Source organism: Cupressus sempervirens, chromosome 10 (genome assembly GCF_028749045.1).
Source record: "Cupressus sempervirens isolate cs-2001-9-10 chromosome 10, ASM2874904v1, whole genome shotgun sequence".
NCBI lineage: Eukaryota > Viridiplantae > Streptophyta > Pinopsida > Cupressales > Cupressaceae > Cupressus > Cupressus sempervirens.
The window spans coordinates 293,619,823-293,635,996 of record NC_143127.1 but is presented as its reverse complement, the minus strand read 5'-3'; the positions used below and the strand labels follow the sequence as shown (position 1 = coordinate 293,635,996).

The 16,174-nt window shown below is 36.3% G+C and overlaps 1 protein-coding gene across 2 annotated transcripts in view; it reads right to left on the bottom strand.

The window, feature by feature from the left end:
- Positions 1 to 15,701, bottom strand: part of LOC149533801 (peptidyl-tRNA hydrolase, mitochondrial-like) — a 108,844-nt gene extending 93,143 nt beyond the window's left edge. For both annotated transcript variants that reach the window (XM_089803385.1, XM_089803384.1), the window contains exon 1: positions 15,562 to 15,701. The gene's annotated coding sequence lies outside the window, so the exon portion shown is untranslated. The remainder of the gene's footprint in view (positions 1 to 15,561) is intronic.
- Positions 15,702 to 16,174: the final 473 nt, after the last annotated feature.

Below are 16,174 nucleotides of genomic sequence, written 5' to 3'. Positions count from 1 at the left end.
TATCACATCTCATGACATTCATATACCCTAGTTATGCTATATGCACTGACTTCACGTCACATGATATTTACCATAACTCATAATGGCATCTCACCATGATTATCTCATAAAGAACATGATGATGTGTAAAGGTATCACATTTCATGATATCCATCAAAAAGTTCTAGAGATACTACTATCATGACTACATAAAGATATCATGTCACATGATATCCATCATGGTAGGAAACATTATGAAGTTGTCACTTCACAATGTTTAATACAAGTGTACATCATCAAAAAGACCGTCACCTTAATGTAATGTACACAGGGAGAGGGCCCATAAGTCTAAAGTCACACATATGACAAAAAGAGTTTACACATTAAACATCTTTAATATATAATTTTACAAATGAAATAAATTTAGAGACTATTTCTCGATTACATTTCAATCATACCAAGTTTCTTTCTGAAGTGCTCCACTTTAACTCTGGAAAGAGGCTTGGTGAGAATGTCTGCAGTTTGATCACTACTATTAATATACTCTAAGTGAATTGCTTCCCTCTCTGCCATATCTCTAACATAGTGAAAGGAATTTCAATAGATTTTATGACAGCTTGATACAGCTTTGATTATCACATAGAATGGTAGTAGGCTTTAGAGGTCTTCCAAATAGTTGCACAATCAACTTCCTAAGACGTATAGCTTCTCTAGCTCCCATAGCTACTGCAATATATTCTGCTTCAGTAGAGCTTTGTGCAACGGAGGATTGTTTTCTCCTTGTCCAAGAGATTATAGCAGATCCTAAACTAAAACAATACCCAAATGTGCTCTTCCGATCTACTACATTGCCAGCCCAATCTGAATTTGTGAATCCATGTAGATCAAGATCAATCTTCTTGTATTTAAGGCCATATCCAACAGTACCCTGTAGGTATCTCAAAATGTGTTTAGCAGCAACAAGATGAATTTCATGAGGCTCACACATGAACTGACTTAAGGCATTCACTGCATAGCATATATCAGGTCTACTGTTAACCAAATACCTGAGTGACCCAATAATCTATCTATAAAGTGTAGAATATGCAAATCTGGATTTTGATGTAGATTCTTTTAATGTGTGCAAGTTTGTCTCCATGGGAGTGGACATAGGTCTACAGTTTAACATTCCAAATCTCTTAAGTATATCAACAATGTATTTTCCCTAATTTAGAAAGATACCATCAGGTTTCTGCCATACCTCCAATCCTAGAAAATAGTGTAGAAAACCCAAATCTTTCATTTCAAATTCTAAAGTTAAATCTCTTTTGCATTGAGAAATAAGATGATCTTCTCCTGTGAGTAAAAAGTCATCAACATAAAGAACTAAAATTAGCATATCACCATTAATACATTTAAAATAGAGATTTGGCTCAGCAACATTCTTAGAGAATTTTAATCTCATGAGGTATTTGTCAATTCTTTCATACCAAGCTCGAGGAGCCTGTTTAAGTCCATATAGAGCCTTCTTTAATTTGCATACAAGAGATTCTATATTATGAACTATCAATCCTTCAAGTTGTTCCAGATAGACTTCTTCTTCTATTGTTCCATTTAGAAATGCAGTCTTAACATCCATTTGGTGAACCTTCCAACCTTTGGCTACTGCAATGGCTAACACAGCTCGAATAGAGGTATATCGAGCTACAGGTGCAAAAGTTTTCTTGTAGTCAATGCCTTCCTTCTGAGAGAATCCTCCAGCCACAAAACGTGCTTTGTGTTTTTCTATGCTACCATCTGCAACATGTTTAATTTTGAACAACCATTTGGAAGAAACAACTAATTTTCCCTTTCGTCTAGGAACTATATCCCAAACATCATTCTTTAAAATGGAGTGGTATTCTTCTGTCATAGCATCTTTCCAAGCTTGTTGTTTGAGGGCTTCATCAACATTGGCTGGTTCAAAGACAAGAATTTCACTCATTAATGCATTATATGTCAGTTTGTGGGGTCTTTTGCTTTCTCTAAATGTGCCATTAGGTGCTGCAAAGTTTTCAGCTTCCTTCACAATTTTCCTAGCCCAAAGTGGTTGTTTTCTTTTGTTGGAATTTTGATTTTCATCATGACACTCCTTCTGAATCTCAGATTCAGGTGGATTTTCATTTGAGGTGTCTTCAGGATGTTTTGACAGAATTTTAGGAGTAGAACATATATCCTTGTTTATGATTGGATTTTGATTTTCTTACTCATCATAATTATTTGCCCTTTTAAAGGCAATATCTTCCTCAAATATTACATCTCGACTAAGTTCTATTTGCCTTTGTCCAGGAATGAATATTCCATATGCCTTTAAAGTTTTACTATATCCCACGAAGATTCATTTTATTCCAGAGGGTTCTAGTTTTGTTCTCTTCTCTTTGGGTACATGAATGTACACTGGGCAGCCAAAGATCCTTAGATGGCTATGTCAGGTTTATGTCCGGTAAATGTCTCTTCGGGTGTTTTGTTATCAAGATGAGAATGTGGACATCTATTTTGAATATAAACAGCTGCTCTAGATGCTTCTGCCCAAAAGGAGGAATCTAGATTTTGATCAAACATCATGGATTTTGCTGTCTCCACAATAGTTCTATTTTTTTCTTTCAGCTACCCCGTTTTGTTGAGGATTGTAGGGTACAGTGAACTCCCTCTTAATCTCTAAACTAACACAATATTCTTCGAACAATTTTGAAGCATATTCTATCCCATTGTTAGTTCTCAAGGTCTTAAGTTTCTTTCCAGAGAAATTTTCAGTTAGAGCTTTGAACTCTTTGAATCTATTTAGGATTTCTTCAAATTCTTTACATTTTAGGAAATATATCCATGTTTTCCTTAAGAAATCATCTATGAAGATTACATAGTATAGGGCTCCTCCCTTGGAGGGTGTTGACATAGGTCCACATAGGTCAGAGTAGATTAGTTCCAATATATTTTTGGTTTTGCTTGAACTGGTGTGGAATGATCCTTTGGTGTTTTTCCCTAGAGTACATCCTTTGCATGTTCCACAATGTGAGGAGTTTAGTTTGGGTAGTCCGGTCACCAATTTATCCATTGCATTTAAGGCTCGAAAGTGTATGTGCCCTAACCTTTTGTGCCAAATTTCATTTATGTTGGGAGATTCAAGAATGAGAGCTTGTTTAGGTTTGGTACACGGTTTATATAGATAACCTTGTCTTATTCCTATAGGTTTGGCTTTCTTAAATGTGGTGGATTTATGCCATGCCAAAACTCTCCCATTCATGAATGTGATTTTGTATCCATTACCTTCAAGAGCCAATATAGATATTAAGTTTCTTTTGATTTCAGGTATGTATAGTACATCCTTTAGTTGAACTTCCGCCTGATTCTAGTTTGATGGTACAGGTCCCTACACCTTTTACAAGATGTGTAGAATCATCTCCGATGGTCACTTCTCCATCAATTTCTTCTACCATAGTTCCATATTTTCTCCGAATCCTATCATATGTCTGGATGATCCGCTATCAATTACTCAGGTGCTTGATTTGTTTAATACTTGATTTGATAGTGCTGAATAAAATAAAAACTTCTCAGATTCTTCTTGAGAGTTTACTTTTCCAACGTGGGCGTAAGATGTTTGTTTCTTTGTTCAATCAGGACAGTTTATAGCATAGTTCCCATATTGGTCACATCTAAAACATTCGACTTGTGAAGTATCTTTTTCTATATTTTCCTTTCCCATGAAAACTCTTCTTTCTTTAGAAGTTATTATTCTTTCATTTCTTCTTCGTATTTGTATTAAGAACTTGTATGTCTTCTAAGGATTTTTGTTTGATTCATTTTGGTAACAGCCTGGCTTCTTCTTGTAGACAGTCAGATCTTAGTCAATCTAGTTTTGGGAGTTTTGATCTTGCAATAATGCCTTGTTTGAATAGTTGCCATGAACTTGGGATGCCACTTAGTGCCGTTAGAGATAATTCCTTACTGTCTATTTTATACCCAACGTTGGACAATTGATCCCTTAATTCTATAATTCTCATAAAGTAGGCATTTATGGATTCACCTTTGTTCATGCTAATGAGATTCAGTTGCGTTTTTTATGCAAAATTTTTTCTGGTGTTATTTACCTCAAATGTGTTTTCGAATTTGAGCATGAGGTATGCAGTTGTTTGTTTTGCTAGAATAGGCACAATGTGATTCCTTATGGAATCCACTATTAATCTATGTTCCACGGAGTTTCCGGGACGGGGACGTTTTAGGGTACGGGGACGTGTTTCCGGTACGGGTACAGGTCGAAGCCAAAATTTAGGGGACGGGACATCAGGGGATGGCGATTAAAAACATAGGGGATTTTTTTTAATATAGAGACAAAATTCAAATATGTATATCATAACATTGATAAACCATTCACCATAGACATTTTAGAAGATAAATACATGGAATATTATCAAATGGCAAATACTAAGTGCTTCCATTATAACAATATCACATACATATATAGCAAAAATTAAAATGCCTAAAGGCTTCAAGTATCATGCTGAAATCAGAATGAAATAAAGAGAAGTCCAACTAAAATAGTTGGTAAATAGTAAATACCGAACGCAGTCTTGCCTCACTAAACACAATCTTTGCTCATTGCTGCTACTGCTCTTATGTTTTTTTCCTTCCTCTTAGCAAGTATGTTAAATCGAAAAATGAGTAGAAGAGTTAGTGTTTTAATGGACCAAATATGGGTTGCATATTGTTATTATGTCTTTAAGATGACGAGGGGCCACACGAACAACAAAAATTAGGAAAAAATGTTTTTTTGGGGATGGTTTGCCTTTACCAGATTGACTGGAAAAAAGGGGACGGCCAGCAGTTTCGGGGACGGATAGGGGACGGCAAAACTGTCCCCGATACTGCTAGCCGTCCCCAAGTTTCCTGCCCAAAAAAATTGGCCGTTTCGGAGACGTTTCTGAATTCTTCAAAAAAGGGACGTCGCAGGGTACGGCCAAAATCCGTACCCGCGTCCCCGTTTCGTACCCGGTACGGGTACTAGGGTACAGAGGCAGGGGACGCGTCCCCGTGGAGCATAGCTATTAATTTCATAGCTTTATCATTGTTTTCAATCCATTGTGATTTTTCTAGCTCATTCTCAGGCTCAATACTTTTATTTTTAACAAATGAGTCTACTTTGTTTTCATCTAATACCATCATGATTCGTAACTTCCATTCTGTGAAGTTATTAGCTCCCTCAAGGTGATCCGCGAGTCTTATTGCACTTGTCATTTTGAAAGATGAATTTGATAAGTTAAAGGTCTGCAGTCTGAGTTCTCAAGTTTAACTTTAAGTTTATTATAATCATAGCTCTAATACCATGTAAATGAATTAAACTTATATCAGACTGTATGTTCTTTTATCAGTTTTGATCAATCTTTAATGTCTGCAATAGATGTAATTCGCACTGTATGTAGAAGCACAATCTGCTGGTAATCTAGACTTCAAGTCTTAGTCTCGATCTGCAGTGATAAATCCGATCTGTGATAATGTCAATCTCTAATTCTGAATCTCGACCTGTAAGAACACACTGAATTGTGACCTGCAAATGCGAATATAAATTGGATAACAACTTGTTGAGAATAAGTGATGATATTGGTTATTGATCTGCTGTAGGTATTCATCATGAGTTCAATGTCAATACCACAATAAATGATGCACATATATATTGTCTTCAATAGATGCTTCTCAAGATCGGTCATGATCTTTTAATACAAGAGTCACGATTTGTTTACTGATTTAGTTAGTATTAACTAAGTAATCCAATCTCATACAAGATCTGATTAGTTAGTTAATACTAACTAATTGTGACTGTTTTATATATTCAAATTGATCGATCAGCAATACATAAATGCATTGTATTTCATCTCAGATGTGCTTGGTCGGTATCTGATTATAATATGTATATATATGTGAGAGTATGTAAAACATACACTCACATACATATATATATATATATAAAGTTTGCAGTCTCAGGAGAACTGACTGACGCTATTCATTAACAAGAAGTCAATTGCTAGCTGATTAGAACCTGAATGGAGAAAATGGCAGCCACAGCAATAGGGAAATGCAGAAGAGAAGATGCAGCCGTGGGATCAACTTCTGGCCCTGCAGAAAGGTCACAACTATAAAGAAGGATTAAGGTTTACCAGTGAATATTCAAATCTGAAGGACAAAGGCAAAGAGAAGGTAGCTGAAAATAAAGCAAAAGTTGAGTTAACAAACAAGGTTAGAAATCCAAATACATCTAGAAGAAGGCATCTGGTAAGGCAGCGGAATGGTCAACAGTACTTATCTTTAATGGTTGTTGTTACATTTGCAACGATTTTGGTCAGCAGTTTAATGTAAGATGAAGGAGGCACAGAAGGTTCAATGCTTTAGTTGTCTTAAATTTGGCCCTAAAGCAAATGAGCATAGAGATCAAGTTTCCAATCCGGTTAAGAAAAATGCAATGAATAATATATTTCATGGGAATCGCTATGTATGTCACAATTATGGTCACAAGGCTAATCAATCCAAATCTAGGGTTCAATTAGTGTCAAAGGAATGTTAATTGTTTCAAATGTGGTCAGATTAGTCATTTAGCTAATGCATGTCGATCTGGTGGTGCTCTAGTATATACTAGAAATAGTAATCATGTTGCATTATCAAGTGAGTCTCAAAAGAATAACACAGTATGGAGGAAGAAATCTGATAATGAGTAGAGTTCAGTGGTACCGAATCCCAGTACTGGCTCTTCTGATAGCTGGGCCGAATACTTTGGCCCAGAGGTAGTATTAATATGCTATATTATTCACTTCCACTGATCTGAAGTGATACCAGTTGTAACTAGCTTGTCTCCAATATGTTAGATGATGAAATAATGCTTGCAGATAGCTATGTTGATTGATGTGCACAATCCATTTTGATTATGTTAGCAATAATCAAAGTTCAATGGGAAAAGGGCAGCTATGTTGGATTGAGGTTATAAAGGGGAATTTTTGAAATCATTTGGGAATGTTGCAAGAAGAAATTAGAAGTTCTTAGCAGAGCTTGAGAGAAAGGTTGAAAAAGATTACTAATAGAGTCTCAACTGGTGGTTCATGGTACCAGTGCAATTGTGTCAAAGAAGATTGTGCTAGAGGAATTTGATCTTAGCAGAATCAGGCAATTGAAGAGAGGCTTGTCAATGAAATAATTGCAGATAATACAGAATTCTTAATTTTAAATACTGGGGAGAATTCCCCGAGTGCAATGACGAGGAATTCATGTTGTTCTTGTTGAGTCAGTTTCAGGATGCAAACCTAGTTTTGTACAAACCTTATCAAGTAACAAAGGAAGTAGTTAAAGTCATCACGGGACTGTATCATGTTGGTGAATTGCCAGGAAAGAGGACGATCAGGACAAGGAAGTCTGGAATTGATCATGATTAGTGCACACTCTTGATAAATACCCTTGAAGATCCAATACAGCTATGTTGCCTGCGGCATCTCTTACAAAATTTAATTTTAGAATCATGATGGTACTACTTTAAGTGATAGTTGTTCACACTGCTCATAAAATGATTATAAAGAATGTTCAATTTGATTTGTGTAAAATGTTATTGATAAATTCTCTTGAGAATGTGGAGATGATGGTTGAGGAAGGTTATGGATTTAGATTTGGTCCATTAATCATGTGTATCGCATTTTACTTCACGATATCGTTGCCAAGTAGAAAGAATGTAGAGTGAAAGACCAGCATCATCCCTGTTACTAAACAAATATGCAGATACCTAGGGTTTCTGGAAAACAGAACATATGCATGTAAAGCATATCTCATTTCATTGTAGATGAGTGCTTGTTCCAATATTTTTGCTTCATGTGATGAGGGTTCCTCCTCTAGTTAAAAGCATTTGGATGTTGTCATTGTCAGTTGTTCCTCTTTGGAACCTAAAAGGAGAAAAACCAGTATCAAAGGAAAAGAACTTGTCACTATCGCAGAGGATGAAGAAGACCTAGTGGAAGATGAAGATGCAAAAGAAGAGGAAGAGAAAGAGGAAAAGAATGTGAATTTTCCATTTGCATCTGACTTTGTGGATTCTAATGTGACCCAGTCCATGCAAGATGATGATGAATTTGATAGGATTGGTGACTTATGGATTGGTTGCTCTCCGTTGCGCAGGACAGAGATAGAGGAGTCAGTGATTGATCACCTAATGTACGATCATTGTTTCAAGTGTGTTTGGTATGTTACTAGTTGAAATGGTCAGAAATATTGAGAGCGGATTCTTGCATAATGGAGTTAATTGCAGAAAGATCAAGGAGTCTATTGAGAAAAACTGTATCGATGCAAAATAGAAACTATCTAGAGTAATCAATAAGACCAAGGATTGTATAAAGGAAAGTACAAATATGTACACATGTTGTCTTCAGTGGCCTGTCATTGTAGACAATTGTACAGGAAGAATTGAAGTCATTGAAAGAGAATTAAATGAGTTGGTAAGAATGTATGACTATTATAAAGGGGAAAAGGTAAAACATAAAAATGTGGGTGCAATTGAAATTCCTCCTTTACAACAGGGAGATCAAGAGGAAGAGATCAAACCTACAAAGTAGATCCAGCTAAAACCACTAAAGTGAAAAGGGCTAAAGCACAGGACCTTGACCTTGCAAGTTTGATGGGCTTTCCTTTGTTTTGATCCCAAATTATGAAAATGTGCGTGAGATGTGTAAATCAGATCTGTAAGAAGTAGAGATAAGAGGAGAAAAGGCAAAATGATTGTTTTACCACCGATCAAAAAGCTCGTATTGACGCGATTTCTGCTCTTAACCCCCGAAAATCACCAAATCTGACCTGGGTTGGAAACTGTTTCTGGGTTGGACAGGGACAACCTCATCCCTTACCTGGTCAAAAATTGAAGCCAAAATCTCCAATTTTGTACTTTAAACTGTCAAATCTGCAATTCTCCTATCGTTGTAACTGCAGGGTCAAGGAAGACCTTGTCCCTTGCCTCAGAATGTTGGATCTTGGAATAAAATACAGAATTGGAAAGTGTTTTTATAATAGCCCTTGGATCCACACCTAAAACTCTCTTTTGAATCTGCACTTGCGCGCAAGGAGGGAAATGGATTGGCGGGGAAGCACTGTTGGACTAATCGCCAACGTTCCACTTTGGGATTCGTGACATGGCTTAACTGCCTCCTATGTTCTATAAGTCTAGTGGTTGTATCGGGCATTGACAGGTCGATCTTTTGGTGCAACGGCAACTCTAGCTTGTAACAAGTGGTATCAAAGCTTGCTCACAGGTTCGAATCTCCTCAGGTAACGCTAAGGGGGGGGATTGTTGGACTAGCCGCCAACATTCCCCTTTGGGATTGGTGACATGGCTTAACCGCCTCCTGTGTTCTATAAGTCTAGTGGTTGTATCGGGCATTGACAAGTCGATCTTTTGGTGCAATGGCAACTCTAGCTTGTAACAAGTACTTGCCTCAGTCAAGCCTTGGTTAAGGAAAAGGAATGCTAACGTGTAGTAGAAGCAAATATAACAATTTAGACTATCATTGCAGTATTGATGTAATTATGTTTGATCTATGATCAAGTATGTTAGAGCAATAGCCGTGACTCGACACAAAAAAAACAAAAGGAAATCATGTAAGACAAAACCTCAAGTATGTAGATGTTTGCATATGCCCCAATGATGAATGCTTGTATGAGTGTAGATCTCCTCTTTGATGGCCAAGCTCCACATGGAAGCTAGATCTAAAAGGAAGAATTCATGATGGTTATTGAGGATCTTGAATGATTGAATGAAGAATGTCTTGCTTACTTGAAACTCCTTGAATGAACTTGAGAGCTTGGAATGCACCTTGAGAGCTTGAGCATGAGTAACTTGCGTGTGAATGTGATATGAATGCTTGTGGATAGCCAAATGAGGAGAGAAGGCCTTCTTTTATAGCGATTTCAAAGCAAACCCCGAGAAGGGCCGACTCAGGAGAGCGAAAAAAAGCAACATTTAGCATTGGGTCTCAAATTTCTTCAAGAAAACACCTAAGTAAGGGACCACCTTATCGCTGACCTGGAGGTGATGGGGCCCAAAAATGGGCTCTGAAAATATTGTGGGAATGAACAAAAAAGGCAATATATGCAGGGAAAACGGTCAAATATGCATTTAAAGCATGACTTATGTGATTGGGTGAATAAAAGGAAAGATATGCATAGAAACTGGTGCCAACATAGAGTTTTGAGTAAGTTTGGAAGAAGAAAGGACTTTGATTTAAGTAAATAAATGCAAAGGAAGGTCCTAATGTACCAAACCACACTAAGGAGGACTAAAAGGTCTCAAATGAAAGTGTTTCCGTTTACGACTGTATAACTGTTTCAAGGAAAAGGAAGGAAAACAAATAGTGATGATTGGTAAGCTACAACCTGAATTACTACTATTCCAGAAATAAAGAGAAGATCTGGTGAAAACATTTTGGTTGGTGAACAACATGGTTGAGGTTCGATTAGAGAATATCTCTGTTATTTTTCCTGAAGCAGAGGATTATGAATAGTGATTTCAATCTTCAAACTAGAGTTCATCTTTTGACATGTTGATGGAGCATGATGGTCTATGTACCCGGATGGAGATGGTTGTTGCTGAGTGGAAGAAGCTGGCAATCATGAAAGAAAGGTATAAAAAAAAATTGTCATAAAGACTATAGTATTTCTTTCATTTTCTATATTCTGATTTTGGCCCTTTGCAATTGAGGCTAAAATATGAAAATAAAAAAGCGTCTACTCAAGGGGGGTCTTTTGGTTGTTTGGAGTTCTTGTGGTTTTTGGTGTTTTGCCATCAATGCCAAAGGGGGGGATTGTTAGACATATTGAGATGTTGTTATTGTTGTCATTGATATCAAAACCTTCATACCAACATTTTGGCAGTATTGGTTGGTTGTTGGCAATATCAATTGGATACCTATTGGTTGTTGGTAAAGTAATGGTTTAGGTTATATACAGAACAGGTTCAGTACGTTCAGTTTTGGTGCTTAGTGACAGGTGTACTTGAATCTACTTAAGGATTACATCTTCTCGTATTCTTGTATGCTTTTAGTGACTACAGTTGAATGGAATTTTCTACCGATACCTATTGACTGCTGTGCTTGCAGTGTTTTTCCAAGTGCTCCTAATATCTAGACAAATCTTGCAGTTCATCAGATGGTTTTGATATAATGGCTATATCATGTTCTAGACAGGTTCAATCTAGTTTCATCTACCAGTTGGTTTAAATAGTTTCTGGATCAAGTCTTAGACTTGATTGTGGCGTTCCAACAGTTTTGATGATTGTAAAATGCATAGCACACATCTTAAGTATGACCTATATTTAGGTCCTGTTGTAATGTGTTGTAAAAGATCTCTTAACTATGACCTAGATTTACGATCAATGGTAGTGCATTAAATACAATTGTAATATCTTTTTTAATTGTATCTGACATATTCTTTGGTATGGCCAACATATTTATGTTCGAATACTTATATAAATAAAGAAAACCTTTTGTATCTGGGTTATGGCATAAGAGTGTGGAACAATATAGAGCGAGACTGTGAGTACTTGGCAGTGATATATGTGAGTTGAAGCCAAGTGTGGAAGATTGTTGAGAGATCAAGAAAGGCTTTGCATACAGAGCTGCAATGGATACAATAGTAGCATGCAGTGAGAAGATCAGCAATCAAATCTATTGTTGAATGTGGTAACTATGCTGAATAGTAGAACTGTTTCGTGCATATTCAGATGCAATCTTATCATTTCATGTTTTGTCTACAAAACATCTCTGTTGTTATACATCTATTGTATAAGGGTAGTTAGCCCAACCGACAATGAACCAAATTGTAGTAAGCAAACTGACAGTGAGCCATCTGCGAAAATAACCTTAACTGGTGTTCATTTCATGAAAATTGGCTTCTATGTGGTTTTCCCCAGTTTGGATTTCCATGTAAATGTTGGTGTTCATTTTGTTGATATTTTGTGGTTCTCATTTTCATATCTAATATAAGTTTGAGTGTTGTAAGTGCTTATAGATAGAACAAAAGTTTATCATTTGATGTTTTGTGAGTTTACTAGTTCGGTAAAAGACACAAGAAAGTGTTTGTGAATAACTGGGTAACCCACCGCCCCCCCCCCCCCCCCCCACCCCCCAAAATGGACACAGCTATCCTCCCTACAAACTGTATAGTTGACCAATTTTCAAAACATCAAAAACATCGTGGATTTTTCCAAAAATTTCAGCATTTGATCTTCATGATCTGCATAGTTTGTAGTTGAAAACAACAAAAATTTTGGAAAAAAATCACAACGTTTTCGTGAATCTGGAAAAAAATAGGTTTGACTTTGTTTTGTCTTCAGTGCATTTTGTCTAGAGATAAGCCTGCCCCGCACCCCCCCCACCAAATAGCTATTCACCCTGTTCAACAAGCCCAGTTGTTCCCTCCACTCTCAACGATGAAGAGCTTAAAAGCCCTTCCCTCTTAGTTTCCTTTTGTTGCCATGAGAGCATCAATGTCCTCCCACTCCTTGGCCTCCTTTTTGTCGAACACAAGAGCACACATGCCCTCCCACTTCTCAGCCTCATTTCATTAGCACAAAAGCATAAATGCACTCTATCATAAGTATGCATTGATTGAGATGGGGATTCCCCTCTCTTTATGTTGGTGTTGGTGGAGGCTCCCATTACATTGGCAGAGCAAGGGATTCCTTTGTCATTACATTGGTCTAGCTCCATACTTTACCAGCAGTTTGCTCTAATGTCTACAAAGTGGGTAACTCCGCATCCTATTGTTTTTAATATTATTCATGCAGCAACTATAGCTAGAATTCTAAGAGGAATTATAGAGTTTAACCCTTTACAGATTTGCATAGAAGACTTGGTTCTCAGCTTGCTTTTACCATTTTAAGCAGTCCCACAGTGTTGGTGGCATGTTGTAATATTACTTCAACTTGCATGAGTCTCTATCCCAAGCATGATATTACATCAATTTGATAAGTTTACTTAAAATATTAATAATGAGTCAATGATGTAGTTTCCTCATCTATGTAGCTAGTGGTGACATGTGTAACAGTTTTACTCAAACTACACAAGTGCCATCACCACGTCATCAATCCTTTCTTGATTGAAGGCCACTTTTGTCTTAATTACTCGAGCAAATTGATCCACTCATTATAATTTGAACTCTTTCTCCTAATAGATTGAGTTAACTAATCCATTGATTAACAATTGAAATCCTTACCACTAGACATGTCATCTCCTTGAGTAATACATACACATGGCCTATTTATATGTGCTTCATCCATTGATTTGATGGTTGATTTTGGTGATTTGATTAGTGATTTTATCTGTAATGGAACAGCTTGTGTTCATGCATATTGCATCATTTGTTTTCTGTTTGCAGTTGTAACTTTTTTCGTGCACCTCATGAGATTAAATTCCCACGTAATCTTACACATACAACAACTAATATGATATACCCCTAAAATAAATATCTGTTGTTAGGCCATCTTCAGTACTTGAAAGAAAAACGTTAAGTTTCCCTTTGGAATCTGTTTTGAAATACAACTCCAACACTTGAGCTTATCATGAGTGAAATAGTTAAATTTTGGGCAGAAAAATGCCATTTTCACATCCTTATTCTTATTTTTCATGACAATCCTCTATCTGATTTCTTCTCCCATTCTTTCCTTTCTCCTTTGCCTCCATTTTCTATTCCTGTTTTCTGTGGGAAGAACTAAAATATTGGAGAAGAAAGTCCTGAAAAGAATTTGCAGGATTGTCCAACAGCTTAAGTGAATTTTTAAAAATATCAAAATTAGAATTTCGGAAGTGCCAACAATAAGTGCTGCGGTAGCTTCTAAAAATGCCTGATGATGAAGGTTTCTAATTCCTACACACTAAAGCCAGGGCAATTACTAGTAAACTCTTATGTATAGCAATTTCAATTTTGGTAGTTTCATAATACAATGTTTCTAAAGATACTCCTGCTATTACTACTTGCACACTTTCCGAAATTTCAAAATGTATTGATTCTGAAAAAACTTTAGAACACACAATTTTAATTCCTCAACCTATACAACAATAACTATATAGTTTTGAAAATTTTAACACCTTGGAAAATCTTGAAGCTTGTAGACCCTAGAGTCGATGGTGATTGAACCATTTAAGTTTCCAATAATCCTAATTAATAAAGGCTTGATACTAAGAAAATTCATTGATTCTAAGCGGGTGAATGACAACATTACTCCACCCCCTATTAAGTTCAATCTATAATAACACAATGTAGAAGAACATCCGATCTCAAAGTGGATAGAGCACTGAGATTGCCACTAATATAACAAGTCTGCGGTCTAGACACTAAGCAACTTTGCGTTCCATGAGAAACTAAGGTTCAATTCTCCCAGAGGCAAGCTATGGAATGTGAAGCAATTTGATTTTCAATAGGTTATGTGACTTCTCATCAAAGGTCTGCACCAATAAAAATAGGACACCAGTCCAAAATTAAAATTATGCAAGTTCCAAGGAGAATTACTGTGACATCACTCTAGCCCTCAATATTGTTAATCTATGCAAAGATCTAAGAGAAATATGAGAAAAAAAAGGATTCCGACTTTTTCTTATGTAAAGTACAGACCTCTGTTCAAGAAAACATACCAAGACTTAGAACTTCCTAACTAGGGTCAATTTAGACTACATACTGGATTCACCTTGACGCGCATATCACAAATATCCCCAGATACTAAAACCCATGTTTTTTCCTCAAGTATAAAGACCTTATGTACTTTTTGTAGACATTACATGGGGGACGTGGTGGAGTCGCATGCCACCCAGCATTGTTCCTTCACAGTTGGGTTCTGCCAGCATCCAAAGTGTATTGATTTAGGAGGGATGATTCGGGTGAGAAATTGGCGAATTGACGCCCCAATACTTCAAATTTGTAATCTGAGACAAATTCTAACTCAGCCAAAGAATGCGTATTGTGAAGTTCATCTGGAACAACCCAACTGAAGTCCAGACGAGAAACACTATGAAGTCCAAACCGAATATAAACTACATTTTATACAAAGGGAAAACAGAATTTTCCCATGTAAAAGGGGCTCTGGTTTTTAAGTTCCCATGTTCTCTATCTAGTTAAAACAACTGAATTACAATCTTCACTAGCAAAACTAAAGAATCCTGGTCCAAACCAACATAAGGTTTCAGACAAATTTACTCGCATAAATATATTATTGATTTGAACATGACACTAAAATCACCATGCTAGTCCATTTAAGAAAGCGAGGGGGACACCTTAAAAGTAACCGAAGAGGCATTCATGCAAAACCTGCTTTCCCAAAACCATTTCCCAGACAGAACCCCTAAAATGACTCAAATGGGACTCCCATACGTTCCTTTTCAACTCTCATGACCTCCACTTACAACTTAGAATTCTAAAATTTGAACGAATAAATATCACAATAGGCCTGGAATAAAATGCAAAGCAAAGAAAAACCGTAGCTGCAACTCATTTCTGTGACAAATTACTTGAAAACCCATTAGAAAATAAATAAGAAGAAATAGATATGAAGCGTGATGTAAGGACCTGGATTGCCTTCACTGTGAGCCTTCTCTGCTAAGTAAGGTGTAAAACCAATCCGAATGCACGGAAGTAATTCTAGAGTAATAGATGTCATCAAAAAGTAGCTGGAGTGTTTGCCGAGTGGGCTTGGATGTGGATGACTTCACATTTTATTTTATTATTACGGGTAGGCTAAGTACTTGTGTCACTTTTTGAAATCATATCTAAAAACCATTCTGATTTCTTATAAACTTTATTCTGATTTCTTATAAACTTTATCTTTTATATTATGAAATTGATAAAAATTTAAGTTTATAATATTGACAAATATTTATTTCTTATTTGATTGGCTAGATGATGCAATTTTTTTAATGTATAAATAAAAATTTGAATATTTTTTAAAGTTAGTGCTTGGCCAATTTCTTATTGAGTAACCACGATCATATATATATATATATATATATACGATTTACCAACAACAATTTTTCTTATGATTGAATCAATCTGAATGAAGCCACAACCTTAACATTTATTAGCTTGGAAACTAGAGTATTACACTCATAACTCATGGATTAGACATCCATAAGTGGTAATGAAATGACCTATTGAACTCATTTAATATATATGGTATCTGCAA